Genomic DNA, 21,909 nt, shown 5'->3' on the forward strand with positions numbered 1-21,909 from the left:
CTCTCTTCACCCGAGTGTCCAAGACATACGGCTGGAGGTCAGATGAAACAACCACAAAGTCGATCATCGACCTCCGGCCTAGGGTGTCCTGGTGCCAAGTGCACTGATGGACACCCTTATGCTTGAACATGGTGTTCGTTATGGACAAGCTGTGGCTAGCACAGAAGTCCAGTAACAGAACACCACTCGGGTTAAGATCGGGGAAAACTTACTGGGGTAAACTCCAACACATGGCGGCTAAGCTGGGGAGCTATGAGCAAGCCGACACCCGCCCGCCGCCTCTCCCCGCGGGGAACTCCAGCCAGGGCTAGTCTCCGTGTCCAGAGATCGGGTCATCAGGGCCCCTGCCTTCGACTGCTGCCCAATCCACTGTCCACCGGCCCCTTACGGATTCTCCTGCAGGTGGTGGGCCCACGGGAGGACGTCCCCACGTCGCTCATTTGGGCTAAGCCCGGCCGAGCCCCATGAGGGGAGGCCCGGCCACCAGGCGCTCGCATTCAAGCCAAAACCCCGGGCCTGGCTCCAGGGTGGGGCCCCGGCTGCGCCATGCCGGGTGACGTCACAGTCCTTGATTTTAATATATTCATAAAGGGCTTTTGAACCACTCTTAGTCTGACCCGTCACCCAGGACCTGTTTGCCTTGGGAGACCCTACCAGGGACATATAGCCCGCAACAACATAGCTCCTAGGATCACTCGGGTACTCAAACCCTAGGGGTTTGAGTCATCAATCAACCTAACCTGCATGTCTTTGGACTGTGGGAGGAAGCCAGAGCACCCAGAGAGAACCCATGCAAGCATGGGGAGAACATGCAAACTCTGCACAGAAAGATCGCGAACCCAGAACCTTCTTGCTGTGAGGCAACAGCGCTAACCACCATGCTACCTTTTGTTTAGGGTTTAAAACAATACTGCCAAACAGGCATCTAAACCATAAGGTTCAACAGTTTAAGCCAACTATCCCTGCCTGATCTGCTGCTGATTACCTGGCAAAAGTGTGATCAGTCAGTCAGAAGCTGGAAGATACCAATTCACTTTATCTTTCCTCACTCCACTTTCATCTAAGATGGTTGGAAAACAAGCAGGACAGCAGCCCTCGAGGACTGGAATTGGCCACCCCTGGTTTAAACTCTAAGAACATCAGTTACATAAAACCATGACTGCTTCAGTAATCTGCAGACTGCTTGCTACACTCTTTGCTTTGTCTCTATAGGATTTGAATCATTGACTGAGGTCAGAAAATTGTGGAAGAAAGTTTCCCGGGGCCAGTCAGGGTCAAGTCCTCAACCACTCAGTTCTGCTGTCAAAAAATCACTGAGTCTAAATAGTCTGTTGCAAAGTATAAGATTTGGTCAGGGGGGGAAAAAAACCCAATAGCATGTGTTTCCGATCAATGAAATGCAATGACTAGAGAGCTTGGAACATCCCTTTTATACCACCTATAGCTCCTCCTTGCCCAGGGCTTGCTTCATCCCACCTTTCTCTCTGGCCTACTTAGGGATATACTATTATTTCATTGGTCAATATAGGTTTCTAAAAAATAAAAATGACCTCATGTGGCAAAAGCAAGTCATGCTGGCTCCTTCGGGCTCAAGGCTAAGTTAACAAGATTGACAGTAGTGAGCAAAGAATACATTGTTGACATGTTTCTGATTAATGGTACACTTCAGACCATCCAAACACCATAAACATGTCAACAAACTCATTAAATTGACATGAAGTGACATGCAACACATCAGTCTGTCAAACAAATATGTCCAACTCATCAAGAAGCGACAAGCAAACACATAATCCTGTCATTAGATGACACTTGGACAATATTAATTTGATTGGTTGATGACACTGTGATGGCACTGTTAACTGTCAGACAAATAAGCAAAATTAATGGTTCTCCACAAAACACCAAAAAAGGCTCCTTCTCTCTCCCCCCCCTCAGTGCGACAGGTGCCTAGTGTGTCTGTCTAGTCTGAGCAGCCAACCAAATACAATGAATACAAACACATGGATACAATGAATTAGTGCAGTTAAACCTCTGGATCTCCCACAAAGTAAGCAGCTGCTCAGTCAGTAAAACATAACCTTGGCTGTGAACTATGATGTCTATCAGTGTAATTTTCTACACAACATCTTCTTGCACCATAACCTCAGTAGGTCTCATTTCTGAGAAGTAATCCTCATATCAAAGCCTTTGTTCACACCACACTGCAATGGAATGTGAAGACATTTTTTTTTTCCTTTAACCACAACGTAGAAAAACATGGATGGAGCTCCGTCATCAGCAATAGGCTTATAAAGAACGGGTCAGGCACTCAGAAGCAAAGACACCTTTCGAATCAATTTAGACCGGCCCAAAAATATAGTAAAGTACAGCATCTTTACAGGAACAATGCTGTCTGGAAAAACAGAGAACACAATAATGAACTCTATATTCAACAAATGCAATTTTTTGTGCAAGAGACATAAACTGAAGGCATTTCCATTGACCGGTGTGGCAACATTTACCCTGTAGTGAATCCATGAAAAAGAGCTGGTACAATATAAAGAAAGCTGAGGTGGTGGTGAGCGACCAGAGCACCTGAATGAACAGCCTGAGCCAGTGCAGCTGTACAGCACAGCCCTGTCGCACTGTTTGAACGTCGAGACGTGGAGTGCAGAAACACCACAGCGATGACAAAGATGTGGACAGAACTGCAGCACTGTGAACAGGTTGGATTAGAAGTGGACTGAATAAACCGGCTCCTGTGGTGGTGAGTTTATTTAATGTGTCGGAGGTCAGAGAGTCAGTCAGCCGGAGGGTCAAAACTCAGTCTACGTTTACCCACTTAAAAAAAGACCAGAGAGCTGAAGAAGATGAGGTTGGGGTCATGTACACACAGAAGGTGCAGGCTTGACTCCATACAGACTACATCTTAAAAGGACACACAATTAAAATGCAAAGAAAGCAGACACACAACTACACACTCGCACACACTAAAGCTTCCAAAAATCAGAACTATGAATAAACCATGTTTCCTTCAAGTCTGAGGAGTTGAGGACAAATTACAACAGTGAAGTTTCTGTTGCTAAATGACACTTGTGCACACACTGCGGTGTAACAGGCTCCCTGTTCAAGGTGTGTGGAGGTCACGAGTGGCAGCTGGTCACACATACATCACTGTCTGTTCCCTAAAGAGTCAACTGATCCTCAGCGCTGCAGAAAGGTCACACACTCCTACACAAACTGTCTCACTTCTACCTGGTAATGAATTTCCTGAGCAATCAGAAAGGGGCAGCACTCCAGTCTGCAAACAGCTACTGAAAGCTGTTAAAACTGTAAATGGGCACAACAGGACAAGGAACAACAGGAAATGAACTGCTTAGAGAGACCTGAAGCCAATCATGAGAGGACACAGATTGAAATACTCCCTAAACTGGAAAAAGCAAGGTGGAAGATAAAACCTGAAGCACCTGGATTCACGACATTTTAACAGGTTTGAGAGCCTGCAGAATAATTCCACACTCCTGGATTACAGATTACAAAGCGTACACAGAGGCTTGTTAAGGTCACGCATACTGTAGGTGCCATTAGACCCCTTTTACTGGGGCATGAACCCAAGTATTGATCTGCTGAGTCACCATGAGCTCAAACATTCGATTTTTAACAAGCTCCTATATTTGGCAGGTGAATTAATTTATAATAATAGGAAATGAATGGATTTGATGTTCTAGTGTCAAAGCAAAATACAAACGGTGCTCACAAAATACAAAATAGGGTGTGCACGTGTGCATTTCGTAGCTGGTGTACTGCTGTGTGCACGCAGCAATCCATGTATTGGATGAGGAAACTGTCACACAACACAGCAGTTGTCTATTTAAAGCAGTTATCTTCAGAAAAACGAACTGTTTTAACATAATGAAGTCCATTGGAGCTGGATTCTGGACCCGCTGTGATTCTGGATCTCATTTTGACACCACTTACAACACATCATCAGGAAGTGACAAGTGTATTGCACTGATGTTAGCTAGCTAGCAGACGACGTTTCCTCAATGCAGGGACACGAACGGATCGGTTTTTGAAGTGAAAACGTGATGTGGGAAACAACCCTGCGCCAGTAAAAGCTCCGAAGTGTTTGGTGAGGAAATATGACCCTGGATACATTAAATACATTACTTTGTTTTTGCTTCTCTTTTATTTGTCAAGGTTGTCCTTATAGATTTTTTTTAACAACCAAAAGTGGGCCTTAAATTACAAAAGGTTAAGAGCCCCTGGTCTAGACCACACACACAGGAGCTTGTTTCACATGGTTTCAGTCAGACGCCCCCAAACAAACACATTAAATATGAATCAATATAAAGAGGAGCATGAGCAGTGGCCATTACACTAATGAAACCAACTGTAAGTGTGTTTTCTTGTTTTCTACAGGAGACGTGATTCTGTGTCAGTATGTGGGTGTGTTTGTGCTGACCTGTTCGTGGGATGTTAACTGTGCAGCATGCCGGCACTGCAGGTAGTAAAACTGCCGCATCAGTACCGTCTCCACATCTGGGTAAAAGGGGAATGACGTTCTGATGATGTGATGTGGCTGCAAACTGGCATCATGGTTGTTTCCCCTCCAACACACATCTCATTGCTCGCACACGTTTCTCGCATGAATCCGAATCTGTGGACATAATTATTAACACGTTGTGCATGAGTCTGAATTATGGTGTAAATGTGCAAGACAAGCCATTGTTTTGAAGGCATGTGTGTTAAACGTCGTGCTGGAAGCTGCATGAACCGTCACATCCTGGCTAAGGTTCCAGCTGTTGTTTAAAAGAAACAGAAGCGCTGGCTTCGTTTGTTTTGGTGGGAATAAGTAAAACCGTCAAATGCAGGGTCGGCTTGGTGACAATGTACCAGGGTCTCTCAATGGCCTAGACACGTGTGTGAGGTTCTCTGGGCTGTAGGCTGTGTCGTGTGCTGTGTGACAGACAGTGCCAACAGTGTGAGTGTGTGTCTCTGTCTGTCTGTCTGTCTGTCTGTAGTTAGGTGTGTTGATGAAGTAGCCACAGATACTTACATTCCCTCACTGAGAAGTACAAAGACAGCTGTATTCAGCCACCCACAAAACTGTTGCTGGCCTTGTGATCTCATCTCATACTCCATCAATTAGCTAATCCATCCCTCACAACACAACAAAGACCAGATGGCTAGTTTGTACAGTTACTCTGCTCTACAGTCAAAGTGCCCTTTAGCCATGGACTGAATCGGCCCATTGCTGCTGAAGAACTCGGCACAATGCAGAGTTCAGTCTGAAGTATGAGAGAGTAAAATGTGCTCACATCGGACATGCTACTCCTGGAGCAGGGTGTGTTGATGGCCATGTGTTGATGTTACACCAGCAGGTGTAAACTGGGCAGATCAGGAGTTACTGAGTTATCGCCTTGGATAAATACAGAACAAGCAGTTTTCATGTAATTGCTCCAACAATCAATTCCATTCTGTATAAAAGGGGCTGGGTTTTCTGCTTGATCTCAAAGTTTCACTACAGCAGATTTTTATTCATAAGCACCCTGGCACTCAGCCTGAACAGACGACGATAGAATTATACCCCACAGAAGAAGACAATAACACCACATCAATAAGCACGGAGTGCCACTGCGCTTGGCCGAAAGGTCGTCCATCTCGACGCCTGAAATCAGACTCTCAAGGGGCAGACTGAGACAATGTGTGATAATTCAAAACTAAAAGACAAGGGCTGGAAATAGCCTCAGCAGAGCGACGAGGGGAGGATGACAGAGGACAGAATGTCTTCATACTGTTCACCATCAGGATGCTAAGCTGCTGGGACAGATACGAGAACATACTGACATAATGAAGGAAAGGAGACTCCATCACTCATCCATTCATCCTACTTTTATGAGCAGTGCGTCAGCTCCCATGCATCTTATAATTCCTTGTGGCCTTTTCATACCACCTGTTGAAGGCTGGCAGCACGCACAGCCCTACACACCCAGATGTTCAATGGCCTGAAGCAGGGCATCCATCCCTGGTCATCACAGATAGGGAGCAACACTCAAAGTACAGACATAAAATCATGCATCTGCAGTAGTGTAGCCACACACACACACACATTCTTTGTGTTGCTGCTACACACAAAGTCAGAGCAGCAAACCAACTGTATCCACATTCCTTGTATCTTCTGTATGTCTCTCTCTCTCTCACACACACACACACACACACACACACAACTGAAAGAAAATTGAAAACGGCTTCAACACCAGATGGTTTTTTTTTACCCGGCTTTGGATTTCTGCTCAGTTTGCTCTGCAGTGAGGGAACAGAGTCGAGAGGAAATCTTCACTGCAGCTCCTCATTTCTCAAGTTTCTGGATGAAATTTGATACTAGACCAACCGCTACATGCGGAGGATATTTTATGACAAAAGGCTAAACAAGTGTGAACAGAATGTGTGGATGTTTGTTGCTTTTCTGAACCTCTGGAAAAATGGACAGAATGGCCAAAAATAAAGAGGTGTGTTTTATTCTGAGTTCTGTTGTCTTCTCTTTAAATATAGCACCTCATTTCCACCTTTAGTTTTTATTTACTCATCTTTAGTGAAGTGGATGTTTCACTTTCTTATTTATAAGCCTGTACTTTCAAGTTTTTTTGCTTTCAGGATAAAACAAATCATGCATAGTGTGTCCTGGAGGTCCAGCTGCACCTGTTCATGTGGCTGCAAGCTGAAGCTGTCGTCGTCTCTGTGGTTCACACTAAAACTCCACAATCAACTGCTGAACAACAATAAGGCTGCAGTAAAAGTACTAGAGCTCATAGATGTGAAAAAAGCCTTTACTCATAGCTTGGAAAACTTTTAATACAGTTAAAATAATTGAGTTGCGCTGCAGTCGTTGATGCTTTCTATTAGATCTGTGGGCCATAAACTTATCACATGTTGATCTGTGTCTCCTTTGTCCTGGTGAAGGGTGCACTCGTTGAACCTCCCAGATGTTAGTTACAACATGTTTTTTTGTGTGTCTTTTCCACCATGCTTCCTCCTCAGTCGGCAGCAGGAAGCGACCTGGATGACACCTGCAGCCAGGCGCACAGCACGAGGTCATTCTCTGTCCGTCTCCTTTCTGTTTTCTATGGCATTAGAAAGGGCACAAATGGCTGTGTGCACAGTACGGGATAAAATTCCTTTGTGTTTTTGTTAAACATAATTGTATTAACACTGAAAAGAATGTGTGCATGACCTGTGCAAAATCTAATGTGAACATATGTCAAAACAGCTGCACCCCACTGTAGGAAACCAAGCACTTATGAAAGCTAATGAAATGCTTCCAGTCTATTAAGGCTAAAGCATTTTAGTGCTGAGGCAATAATAACAGGACATAATGTGAATTTTGAGACGAACAGTTTACAGTGCATGTAAATACTAATCTTCACGACATAAATAAGTTTTTCCTGACAACAGGATAACGCCACTGAGTCGCAGCAAGGATGGTAACTATGAAACATTTCTTCCACCCCCTGGAAATAATTCCCCACTTTCTTTATTCTTCATGAACAAAAGCAGCTCTGTAAGTTTTCAGTTGACCACACAATGTTTCTTTTATCAGAGCAGAGTTACAAGAGTTGAGCACAATTAGCATGAGAGCCAGGAACAGACCCACAGACTCTGTCACATACACAGCATCTGCTTGTGTCTTTTACAGGCTCGTCAGAAGAAAGCTGCAGGCTCCAGCTACGCCCCATTTTTCAGTCCGAGGTAATCAACGTGTGTGGAGGCGAGCTTGTGTTTGTGTGTCAGAAATGTGTGACACAGCAACAAAGTCCGTCTGTTTGAGAGTGAAAGAAGGCGCGTGTTTGACGGCCAGAGCACGAGTGCATTCCTGACAGAGGGAGGGAGGGAAGGAGAGGAGAGAAAAAGGAGAGGTTACATGTGGCTATTGGAGGGTAGTCACTGAATTATGGGAATAAAGGAGGGAAAAAAGACAAGGGGGTGAGGAGGAAAAAGGGAGGAGGAGATATCTAACAAAGGAAGGGAGAGAGAAAAGGGGAGGAAGGAAAATGAGAGATGAGGAAAGTAAAGAAGAAAGAATCAGAGGGTGGAAAGAGACGATAGAGGAGAGAAGCATAGACAAGAGGGAGGGACAGAAGACTGAAATGAAAAAAGTGAGAAAAAAGAAGACAAAGAAGGCAAACAGCCGGGAAAAACAGGATGAGAGCAAAGAAGGGAGAAAAGAGAGAAACCAAGTGATGAGCAAGGAATGGAAAGACAGAAGAGAGGAAAGACAGGAGAGGGAAAAAGCCATAAAGAAGAGAGGAGGAAAGGGATATAAACAAGTGAGGGATTTAAGGGAAAATGAGGAAGGCAAGAAAAGGAATATGTGAGACAGAGAAATAGGAAAGAAGGAAGAGGGAGAAGAACAGAATGGATACAAGTGAGGAAGGAGAGGAAGACAAGACAAGTGGGAAGAAGAAATTGAAGCAGGTTGAATTTTGGGCATGTGCTTAAATGATGCTCAGTGCAGGCAGAACACGTCCGCCTGATGAAAAGGCACTGCCATAAAAACGCAGTCTTGGGTTTGAACATTTGACTCAAATCATAGAATTTCACAGCCTTTCCAGACAGCTTCAGGGAAATAAAACAGCATTGTTGTGAAATTACACAATGGTACACATACTTAAATGCTTTCTAAGGAAATTGTTTTGTCCTTTGACAATAAATTCACAACAGGAAATACAACTTTTGTTGCAGCAGTGTTCCCTCATGTTACAGGCTTTCTGCTACAGTTTCTTATGACTGCTTTTTGCAGAATCCTGAAAAGCATTTTCTCCTGCTCTTCTTGCAGTGTAGGGGATCCTAATCAACCACCCGTTGTTGGAGAATTTCACACAGGCTCTAACTCTCAGCTGACGGAGGAGTGGAGGTCACATGGCTGGAGTCCAAACAGTCCAGTGACAGTGTGGCAGGAAAAATATGAACCAATAAGACACTAATTCATCTTTAAAGTACGAAAACACTTAACCTGATACTCTAAAAAGTACACAAGCACATTTAATTCAGCAAAGAAATGTTTGTGTCTAACTTCTGAATTATATGCATCAAATTTGGGAAAGAAATTTGAGCCTCATCTACGGGGTTACATGAAAACAATCTTATAATCAGGAGCAGAAACCTTTAAATTAGGACACCTGTATTATTACTGAAACAGTTTCCTCATAAAACTGATATTTTCTAATCATGTCAGGTGATGCTTTCTCATAAACATGACACTTTTCTTGTTCTTATGAGACTTTTGACAACAATAAGATGTACTGTAGATATTGTAATTATGATACTAAAATAATAATTCTGAATTATAATTACAAGTACATAGAGTCCCATAGGAGTGCGTACTTAAACCCTGAACCGAGTCAGCAGTTATGCACTTCTGTTCCCTCACTCCGACATCAGTGGGCTTTTGGTTAGATGCCAGAAATAAGGTCTGTGGTTCACACAAGGCCATTGCATGTTCATATTTTGTTCTACGACATAAAATAAGGATAAGGATAATCACCTTTACTGGCCAAGTATGTTACACAGAAGGAATCTGTTTCCGGTACAGAACCAATGGCAGTCATCTGCGGCGCCAACTCAACCGATGGCTCTAACCATCGGGGGCAACGGGGGGTTCAGTGTCTTGCCCAAGGACACTTCGACATGGACTGCAGGCACCGAGATTCGAACCTCCAATCTTCCGGCTGGGAGACGACTGCTCTACCCACCGCACTATCGTCTCCCCCAGCAGCAAATACCTGACTCATTTTTTTTAATGCTTTTACGTCTTAAAAAAGGTGGTTGCTAGCAAGTGGCTGTCAGGGGTTTTACACATCATCACACCAACATGAAGACTCGTCTGTTCACCAGTTCGCCTTTACAACCTCATTATGTTTAAACTTGTGCACTTGCAAACTATTCTAATTAACTACTGTAGCCATGATCACCAGCTAGATCAGGTCATGCTAAGAGGAAAGAATTTTGTGGAAGAGGGCAGTGATATAAATCAAATTACAAGCTGGAAGCCGTGGTGGTTATGCTGAAGCCATGGGACCATGGTGTTGTTTGATTATAGCCTAACAGCAGCTTTTTAATTCTGGTGATCATATTTGGGTTTGAAAGAAAACGTAAAACTGATGTTCACCTGTGAAGATTAAATGTTTACGTGTCAAACTGTTGTTTGTCACAGTTCTGCAATAACCCAAAAGCCTATGGAAAAATCCCACTGGTTTTTTGTCGAAGGGACCAGGGCGAAGCCAACTTCTGGGTTGGCCTACAGAAATATGTCATCTCTACGGCACTCTATTATACCAAGAGTACAACTGTTAACATAATTACTGCATAGTTTCTAAAGAAAATGTTGGTAAAAAGGCAACACTGATGAAAAATAAAGGTGAAACATGATGAGGCATTCTGGTCTAGTGTTGAATATCCACAGGTCCTATGCCTAAAAAGATCTGTACATGAGAAACAGCATAATCAAAAAGGTCAAAATGGTGACAATATTCCACCATTATAAGACAAATATCTCCAGTAGGAACAAAAGCCGCCAGCACTGGGTGTTTGGAAATTATGGAAATGTTGAGAGAGGATGCCGGAGCGTTCGTGATGAGTCGGCACAATTATATTCCCAACTGGAGCACTCACTAGGCATCATCACAGACTGAATAAATTAAAAATCATCCACTTGTACTGACAGTGCACCGATTTAAAAGCATATCTTCTGTAAATCAAAGTAAAGACTGTGTGCCTTTGTATTACTTACATTATGGAGACTGAAACCTGTTAACACACTCGCATTGTAGGGACTCAGCCTCTGGTCCCCACAAGGAAATCACTGAATTTTAGGGTGGCAACATGGTTTGAGGTTAGGCAAGTAGTGGTTATGGTTAAGGTTAGGATACGCTTACAGGAAATAAATGTAAGTCAATGTAAAGTCTCCACAAGGAATGAAAACAGCGCGTGTGTGTGTTGTCAGTGTGTGTTGGGTGGGGGGTGGGGGGTGGCCTGGGTTCTGTTCAAAAATTTATTAGGAGGAAAATTAGCATAGTAAAGTCGGAGCTTGACCGAGTGTTAGTCTCCAGACCATAAGGCGAACCAGTGAGCTGTGACACTTCTATCAAACAGTGAATACAAATACTGTGGAAACATCTCATGTTTGGTGGGAAAGTGCTGAAAACAGCACTACTGACCAGTGTCTGGTTTGTGCCTCCTCGGAGGCAGGGCTCCACAGATCAGTGATGCAGTGCACTACATCGTACAATTCTGGGAAATTTTCATGAAAGTGCAACTAACAGCAATTGTTTTTAATTGATTAATCTCATGATTCTTTTCTCAATTATTCATTTAGTCTGGAAAGTCATTGTGAAAAACACCCTTTCAAAACATCTAAAAACTGCTTGATTTGTCTGTCCATCAGTCCAATATTCAAAGATATTTCATTCATTTTGGGAGACAGACCAAAACCCAACTGTGATGTTGGATTTATGACTGGTTTAAACTGGGTGAATGTTTAATACCCAAGTGTCTGCAAAAGCAAGCTGAACATTTCTGAGAGAAATACAATTTTCCATTTTACAGATGCGGATTTATCATTTCTATTTGGCCTTTATTCATTTGTCAGACACTTCTGTCCAAAGTGATGCTGCAATCCAACCACAACTCAGTGTTTTTATTACATTTTATGCCACCAGGGTGCCTGAATCCATCTGTATTTGACAGGAGACTAACTGGCCCCTGGGTCCATGAGGTAATAGAGTTTGCTGACCAAGAAAACAGGAGCAACACAGACAACAAAACCCCAGCAAATAATCTGCACTGGTCAGTGCTACTGGGAAGCAAAGGTTTCTGGGAAATATATTGTCCAAAAGCAGAACTGATGTTTAAAGAAGGCGACACAAGTCCGAGTACAGACGACAAACAAAAGACATCTCCGCCTCCCGTTTTCCTCAGCAACTGTTATTATTTCTTCAACCTTCTCTGTGTGCGTGTGCACACGACACAGTTTCTGCATAAATAAATACTCGAAACCACACACTCATGTAAATGATTAATTCCCCAAACTGTCTCATTATCTTTTCTCTATTTGTCATCTTGATTTCTCCCCCGTTGTTTGCACTCTCTTATTTTCTCCTTTATATTTATGAATCGAGCAGATAAACTACAGTCAAGAATGAATTTTTATTTTCTATCAGTTGGAATGAGAAAGCCTCACATTACGGACTGTTATGTAAATGTACATGATGATGGCAGCGGAGGAACAAAACAAAGCCATTGTTCTTTTGTCTAAGGTGATTATTAGAGTGGAAGCTGGCAAATGAATATTCTCCCTCATCTGTGTGATTCAGTAAGCTTGCATCTTCGAGAAAACAACGTTTTTTTTTCTCTGAAAAGACAAAAAGTACACAGTGCTTAAAGTTTGCTAAAGAACCAGTACAGGTTTTGTTACTAAACACAAGGTTTACAGCTGTAAGAGACAGCAGAAGGCTGCAGAATTCCATGTCTATACATCAAGAAACAGCTGAGATATTTCACTCTAAAGCAACCACGTGTCGGCCCAACGCTGTCATCACCTCTGGAGCTAAAAACAACAGGAGCTGACCTTGTCACCTCCGCTCTGTCTGCTGTAAAAGAAAATCACTAACGGACAATGTCTTTCACCTGCATTCATCTGATCAACAAACTTCACAAAATCAATCATTAGCCTCGCACATATCGCACCACCGCTGCTGACCTGTAGCATCCGACCAGACAAAGCTACCGGTTGTATAACAGTGGTTTAATCCACAGCGCTCTTGGAGATCAGCTGGTCTCTGGCCAATAAAAAGCTCTAGACCAGTGGTTCTCAAACATTTTTTGTCATTCCCCACTTAAGAGGGTGGGCGAATTTTCAAGCCCCACTTGCCAAAAAAATGATAATGAAATCGGCCAATTTTAAAATATCAAATGTATTGAAATATCAAATAACACTAAGTTCAAAACAGATAAAATATAAGTGCAACTGTATCGTTTGACGGGGGGTAGTTTTCAATTTTGCGGCACTTGTCTCATCCAGCATAATCGACACCATGTCTACAGCAGCAGGGAGAATGAGCTGCTCAGCAACTGTGTGTGGTTTTATGCACTGTGCAATTCTGTATGCAACTTTGAATGAAGCCATTTGTGCTTTGCTGTCCACTGATGTGGATTTTACCATGCGATTTTTCTGCTGACGGTTTTCTGCCAGCTTTCTTTCAAAGAAGTCGAGTGGCTTATTAACGTGACTGGGGTGTGTTGTCTCTAAATGTCTTCTTAATTTGTTGGGTCTCATGCTGTCTGCTGCCAGCGGGTTAAGACAGAAGACACACATGGGTCTCTCCTCTGCCCCCATCATTCCCACCATGAATCCAAGCGCAAGATAGGCTTCATCATGGGCTTTTTGGTTGATAAGGCTACTGCCTGTCTTTTTTTGTCTGCTTGCGCTGAATCACCTACTTTTGTGTGGTCCATGTAACACATTTATCCATTTACGTTATTATGCCTACTATGTACACTACTGGCCGTCTCTGTAAACATTTCCTTATATTGTTGCGCTGCAGTTAACATGTCGACAGTAAACCGTTATTGTTGCACTACGGTTCCACTTTTTGCCCCTGGGCCCCAAACTGATGTTATTTTAATTTACTTGTATTAATGACCCATTTCTAATTTTCTCCATTCATTGCGCCCCACCTGTCATGTCTTTATTCCCCACTAGTGGGGTGTGCCCCACACTTTGAGAACCACGGCTCTAGACCAAGTCTGTGACAAGCTGCTCCAAAGATCTGTCAAGAGCCAATCCCTCACCACACTCGGCTCACTGTAAAACGCTCCGTTACACAATCTCCTCTTTAATAACAAAACCTCTTCCTTTCTTTCTTGTTGATTTGTCTTCCGTGTACATTCGCCTAAAGTTTTTTCCATGTTAGATGACTGCACATAGTGTGTGCATGAGGATCAAAAGGGCAAAGGTTTGGGAGTTAAGGGGCAGGGGAGGGCGCACCTCAAGGGGAATCCTCTGGTTGGCGTCCTCTGGTCAGCGACCCCTGTCGACCTCCAGCACCTCACTGTCTGGACTGGGGAGACAAGTCAGGGAGCTGACAATTCGATGACAAAAGCAGAATAAGTGCACATGGAGTAACTCTCTCACTCTCTATGTCTATCACCGAGTAGTCTTTGGTGGAAGCTTCAGGGTGATTTTTAAATATTTTGAAAGCTCACTTTGTTCAGATCTTAAAAGTTTCAGAGCATCCTGATCGTAGTCTTAACACCTGTACAACATAGGACAGGCATCAGGATGTGTAGTTCTCATGGCCAAACTTAAAATGTTCACATTCACAGAGAAAGTCTCAGACTGAGCTGCCATGTGTAACCTGACCTGTAACATCCAACATGGTTTAATCAAAATTTGACTGCATGTTCCAAAATTTAAATCCTATCAGCTGAAATAAGCATCCCAAATGCCACAAACAGAAGAAAAGCTTTTGTAAAACTGAGGAAACTGACATTTCCATTCAACAAAATCAGTAAAGCCTTACTTACTGTATATTTTAAACACTGTAGAAACAAAACATGATTCTGTGTATATCACTAAGGATGGAGCATGTTTAAGGCTACAATGTAGGTCAGAGCCCATGCACCTTATCCATTCTCATTACGGAGGGTAAAGGAGTGATACTGGAGTATTGAGTGGTTGAGGTGCGCCGGAGGCTATGGGCAAACCTCCAACCATGAGCTGTGTTTACAACAGGTCAACCCTGCCTTATCTCTCTCCCAGGTGTCTTCCTCTCCATTCACACAGAAGGGCTGAACATACGGACCTCTGCGAGCCAGCAGGTGAGAGAGAGGGATTATGGGAGGTGCTTGTATGCACCATAAAGAGAGGGAAAGCAAATCAAAGGGTGTGGGTCTTGGCAAGTTTTTTACCAGTTGTCTATAGGCTATATGATCTACAGCAAATGTGTTTGCACTGCCATTTAATACATCTTCATTGGCACTTCTTCTTAGATCTATTTGTGCACAAACTGAAAAAATGAATAAAAACATGGAAACCTAAAGTGGAGCAGGGTGAACTCAGTATAGGGACAACTAAAGCAAATTATAGTACCATTTAATGATCTAATGATGTAACGATACCAAAAGCTTGCAGTAAAACATAACCATGATAAAAAGTCCACAAAAAATTCCACACATCATGATTCCTAAATGGCACACACCATCTCTGGCAACTTGACACATAGTAAAAATGTGTCTGTTTCTTTCTACTAGCTAATATTTTACTTTGTGGAGTGCAAATTTACACCTTTAGTGAAATAGTCACAATTTTTTAAAGCCGCATTAAGTAAGATTTAGTACAAATTTGGATAAATCAAGTAAAAAATTGTCTCAAAGCGTTGTCTCCCTGCTGTCCTACCCCATGATGAAAATTAGAGGGAGAAGTTAGTTTATGCAGCTTTAAAGGATGCACAGCAGTTGAAAGTCAGTTTTCTGACCATGGGAGGGAACCTTTTATTGTGCTTCCTGTTCCAGGGAAACACGGTTCACTGCTGTTTATATTACACGAATTCTGAGGCAAGGACAGTTCAAAGTGACTTGTCCACTTATGACGACAAATCCAAATGAGCGAGGGGGACCTGGCTGCACTCCAGATTCCCCAAGTCTCAGTTTGATCACACATCTGTGGGATGTGCTGGACAAACAAGTCAGATCCACGGGGGCCCCACTTCACAACTTACAGGACTTAAAGGATCTGCTGCTGACAGCCTGGTGCCAGATACCAGAGGACACCTTCAGAGGTCTGTGGAGTCCAGGCCTTGACACGTCAGAGCTGTTTTGGCAGCAAGTGGAGACCTGAACAATATTAGGCAGGTGGTTTTAATGTTGTGGCTGATCGGTGATTACTTCACAGTTGTATGTGTATTATTGTACTGCTTCGTGTAGTATTATATTGTATAGTGTGAGATTATTGTGCTGCAATTCCTGTTGGCTGCAGTGGTGTTTTTTGTTTCTGCTGTAACACAAGAATTTCCCTCTTGGCATTAGTCTCATCTTATTACAACAGTAAGAACAGTTGCTCCAGTGTCAGAATTTGACTGAAAGAACTGACTAGAAGTGACGCCCACACTGTCCTCACACGCTGGTTAGAGTAGCAGATGTCCTGTTTGTTTGTGGCCTGGCAACAATGGCAACGCACAGTAGAGCTGGCGATGACCTAATTCACAAGCCGAGCTCCATCACTGAAGGGCAAAGCTACGGGATGCAGAACAATAAGATACATACACTGCGCAGCTCCATTTCTAATGTGGCTGGCCTCAAAATGTGGCACAATGAGGAACTCGTGAGTGACCTGAATGTTGACTGAAGTCACTGGAGTCATCAGCTGTCATGTGGGTTATTACACTTCGACCATCAGAAGGCCACAGGTTGGACTGCAAGTGAAAGCATCATTAAGCAAGACACAGATCTCTGGATTTATCTGCTGAGCAACTTCTGACCAACACATGAACTGTTTGAGTTTAACAGAATCACAGTGGGTCACTGACCCACTGTGATTCTGAGGTTGAAGCAATTTATAATCTGATATTCTTTTAATACTCTGCATTCATGTCTCCTTTCATTAATTCATTAACTATGTACAACATGAGAAATTATACATTCTATGTAGATATCATAGATAAAAACCACTAGATGAGTCAGTTATTTCACTCAAGTGTGACAAATGTGTGCAAGATGCTGGTGCAGCTGACATCTTGATGGCCAATAATGATAGATTTTTATATGATATATCAGTAACATATGGTACAGGGGCAACAGAAAGCCCCATTTTGCACCAGAGGGACAGTGTGGGACATACAGCAAAGTACACATGATCTGATGACGGCCCTGACCTCCATCCAAAGCCGCAGCAACCATCTGCTCAGGAGCATTTTCCATGCTGGTTGACATGAGGAGCCACAGAAGACTTGAGCAGTGAGCTTTCACTTCTTATACAAGACAAAGCTCAAAAGTGAAGCATTTGTGTTGTGTGGATCTCACATACTGACCTCGAGGCAATAATGTGAGGCAGAGAGCCACACTCTACTGTGTCAGGAACATCACATAGTATTTAGCAATAACCAGCTGGATTAAAAGCAAGCTCAGTTTGTGACTTGTTTTATTTTTAAAAAGTCTGTAAATAGCATTTCAATCATCATTCTTTGCACCTAATTTTGCAGCGCTGTAAACGTCAAGCTTTTTTTTGCTCTCACCTTTAAATTGTTTCCTTCTTTAAATAAAAAATTCCTGTGATTATACAGCATTCTTCATCACTACAATGGGTCTTCGAAGCAGATGCAACAAACATCACACAGTACGTCTTCATCCCTGCAGCACTTTGAGCATGTGCATGGTTTTTGTCCAGCACTATGTTCAGCACATAAACGTCCTCCTCTGCAGCATGTGACAGGGCCGAGAGCAGGTTAATCCTCTCTTTTGTGCGTGGTATCTCGGTGCATCCTGGATTTACACAAATGCCTCCTGTGTGTGTTGTACTCAGCATAGTATCAGTCATTATGCAGGTTTACAAAGGCTATTTCCATAATGTCTGTATTCAAACAAATCGGGGGTAAAGATATATTTATTAAGCTGCAGGAAATTAAACTGCACTGTGTTCACAATGACTCAGTTTCTTCTTGTGCTAATTTAACTTTGCCTTACAGTGCACAAACAAAACATGAGCCATGAAACATTGTCTGCCACCCATTATGAATTCTTAGTGTCCTCTGGTGAATTCAGCATAAAGGTTTTGGGTTACTTGCTACCCTATGGCCCCGTCCGTCATCACTTTGCTCCATCCTGTTTTAGGCTGTTCTTTGGAACAGGGCCCATATGTAAACAAACACTGAACCTGAACGCACCATAGCATCAATTGCAAAGCCCCATTGCAGAATTTGACTTAACAGCACAAATTCTATGGGTATAAAGGAGACGCCCTAAATATAGCAGTAAAAACAGCCTGGCTCAGGTGGCTGGGAATGGCAAGCGTATAAACAGCCCTATCAGAACGTGTTTACATGTGAAGAAAGGCATATAAACAGTATGTGGGAGCTCCACAGTGTACTCAGTGTGTTTGTAAGTGTTTATACATCTTCTCTCAGCCACAGGCCAAACCAAAGTAACGGGAGGTTCCATTCTCACAGGACTGCAGCTGATGTTTGACTCCTCTTTGCTCTGTCCTATTTCTGTCCATTCCTGTCTACATTTCTATTTATTTGTCTACCTCTTTATTAGTCTGGCATGGCTGTCAGTTCAGTTTCATTCAGTTCAGCTTCTGCAGGAACAACAACAAGCTGCTAAAGAAATGCAATTAGTATCACGTAGGCTCCAAATGTTCTCTTTTCTAAAAGACATTACATCTAGTGATAATGTCTCCTCAGGTGTCTCCACTTTACAAGTTGTTTGAAGGTAGGTTTTACTACATTTAGAGATGTTATTTCATTCTTATTAAATTACTAATTGCTGCACCACAATGAGGCAAAAGCAAATGAGCATCTCCATAATGATTTAGTTGAATGAAAATGCACATTTGGGATTATTATCCGAACAAGGAGAAACCAAAGACACCGTCTTGGAAAATACACCTTAATAGCAAAAATTTGTACGTTTATACAAATAAAGGGTGCAAGAAAAATATCTCAGTTTGTGATCTTTTAAATGATTACTTGCTTTTCATCTACATAATATTATTTTATCCTGTTAAGTGAATGTATGATTTTTTTTTTTTTTTTTTTTTTTTTTTTTTTTTTTTTTTTTTTTTTTTTTTTTTTTTTTTTTTTTTTTTTTTTTTTTTTTTTTTGGGAAGGGACAAAAATGTTATGAGCCCGCTCTGATCAGCTGATAAGAGCGATGTTTCAGACCAGTGATGAGACACTTCTGTGTGCAGCAGATTCACACACACACACTCCTCTTCTCTCCAGCCTCTCTGCTGTCTACAGACTGTTTTGTCTGAGAGATGAAACTGCTCTGGAGCTGGGCTGAATAGAAGTGATTATCTGGATGAGACGCTATCAGACTGAAACACGACCGCTGCAGAGAGATAAAACACAAAGCACACTCGCACAAAGCATCCGCCACTCACAGCTCACGCAGAGCCAAACACTTAGATAACACTGACAACACTGGCCTGGACAAACTGGAGTGATGCCACAATGAGACTAGAGCATAGCGGAGCATCCTCTAACTGAAGGATCGCAAGTTTTATACCTGCAACAGTTGAAAAGTGCTTCACGCTGAGCCTCCTGCTGTTGCTCACTACATCAGTCAAGTGTCAGCCAAACATCAGGTGTTCTGCTTGGTCCGTGTGCCGGAGAAACAAAAAAACCAGACTTGCGGTTTTGCAAAGTTACAGGTGATTGAAAGAATACACTGTAATGGTGCACAGAACAAACACACCCTATATCAGGGTGCAGCTCAAGGTGTGGTTTTAAAAGATATTTTTTTCCACAACAAAGGTCAGCACTGACCAGATGATTTACAGGCCAACAACACTGGTCTACAACCAAAATGCTTGACATTTACCTTAGTCAAATTACAGAAGGAAAGATTCCTGAGCAAAACCAAAAATTGCAAACAGAAGAAGAATAAGAGCTTTGCTTTGAGATGGCGGACCGGAACAACTTCCAGGTCAAGTAAGGAACAAGAAGCAAGGAACGATCAACTGAGGGAAATGGGATTTACCCAAAGTGTTTGGGCCAAGCGTGACAAAGACTGGATGCAGGACAAAGCTGCAGAGTGCTATGGCATCTTGCTAACTATCAGGCTAGCCACCCACACATCAGTTCAAAGTTATCACAGTCATTGTAAAAACCTTTTCATGTTTGAGCTAAGCTAAACACATCTCAAAGCCACAGGACCTGAATACAAAGAGAAAAAACTGATTTGACTCCCTGTGTAAAAATAACCAAGCCTATTTCCCAAAAGGCTAAGTTCTTGTTTTAGCCTTTAGCTGCCAAAGTAAAATAAGTATTTCCTGGCTCATCAGTATTAAAAGCAAATGTTAAAGGTCTCAGCCACATGTGTGATAACATATGCACCAGTACATTACAGCTGGATCCCGACAGAGTTTTCATAACACGAGGTTCACGGTCCTCATCATATTCGACGCAGCCAGTGTTGTGTAACTATGAAAGATTTGGTATTGGCTCAAACTGACTGTCACATAACAATCTGAGCTAATATTTGCCATTTCAGCAATGCTGTTTTCCAAATATTCCTACAGCATTCTCAGTGCAGGGATAAAGTCTCCAATCCCGGATAACAGGGACAGACACCAGGACCTGATAATAAGCACTTTCACTGTCTCACTTACAAACTCGAAGCTCTGCCAGTAAGTTGCCTGGTTATGTGAGAAAACAAGCCAAAGGGGCCTGTGTAACATAAGACACCTCTCACTTTCCGCCCCAAAACCGTACAATGGCTCATTTGAGGCACCACAAAAAAGTCAGATTGTTGAGGATTACACAATGCTGCCGGAGCAAAGCGGGGGGGTCATTTGATGCCGTTGATGAGCACATTAGGGGTGCGGGTGAGCTCCAGTTTGCTAAAGGGAAAATGGAAAGTCTTCTTGTTTTCAGCCTGAAAGGAGCACATGATGAAATCCCTGTCCTTCCACCCCGCGGAGAGAAAATCAGCTCAGATATGAAGCAGAACATCCGACATGAGCTGGAGGCGCTGGCGAGGGAGGGAGGATGTCTACCAATCAGCTCCATCATGACCCAGTTAGCTGGACTTAATTATTTCAACACTTACCAGGGAAGACAATGACACCCCCCCACCCCACACACACACTCCCTCTTTTCTGTGCATTTAGACAGGCCTTGTGCACATTAACAAATTATGTGGGTCAAAAAGGTTTGTCCCCCTTTGTTACGGGTCAAAAGCTGCAGTTTTCATAGCAGAACGGCTGTCACTCAGTAAACTTGACCTCTCTTTTTCCTTAAGTGCTGCAGAGCTGATTGTTTGACTGTTTCCCACCAAAGGAAGAAAGAAAGTAAATATTTCTTTGTGTGAGAAAGTACAAAATGCATCACCCGTATACAGATGCCTAACTCAGCCAGGAGAAGAAGATGAAAGCAGGTATATTATAAATGAAAGAAACCATGGAAGTCATCATAAGGACATACTAAGTAATCCCTTGTTGTGCAGTAGGTGGACAGATAGGTCATCACCCAGATTTGTAAATTTATAAACAAAAATACACTTGCTGCTTCCAGTTCCTGTTTTCTATTATTTATAATTTAGTGTGAAAGAAATATCTTTGGGTTTTGGACTGCTGACTGGTAAAACAAAAATGACTGGGATCTCTGTCGTAGCAAGCAAACTACAGTAAATGCCAGACAATAAAAACTAAAGTCCAAGGGCACAAAGTGGCACAACCACAAAATATAAAGTTAAAAAACCAAGATAAAGCCAAATAAAACAAGTGAAAACATGTTTGTGGTTTCTATCCTGGCTTCTCATCTTCATACTGTATGTACAATTTATAAACCTCGAGGTTTTGTTCAACTTCACTGCATCACTGTGCACATCACTCTTTCATTTAGGTGTTTTTCCACCCTTCCCCCAAACTTTCCTGTGACACAGCTCCTACTGTTCTCTTGAGATTTAAGCTGAATTGTACACTTGCAGCTTTTCCACATGAGCAGTTGGTGCAAAGTCATTTTCATGACTTCATAATCATCCGGAGACCGTTCCTCTTTGTTCATGTCGGTGTTGATTACACCAAGATAAATCCTCCCCCGGTCATGGAGCTCAGCCAACACCATAAAAATGCAAATTAGGTTCATTCTCTGTTCAAAAACCATTAACTGCAAAAAAAAAAAAAAAAAAGTGTCAGTGCTTCTCTACACAGCG

Source organism: Monopterus albus, unplaced genomic scaffold (genome assembly GCF_001952655.1).
Source record: "Monopterus albus unplaced genomic scaffold, M_albus_1.0 scaffold354.1, whole genome shotgun sequence".
NCBI lineage: Eukaryota > Metazoa > Chordata > Actinopteri > Synbranchiformes > Synbranchidae > Monopterus > Monopterus albus.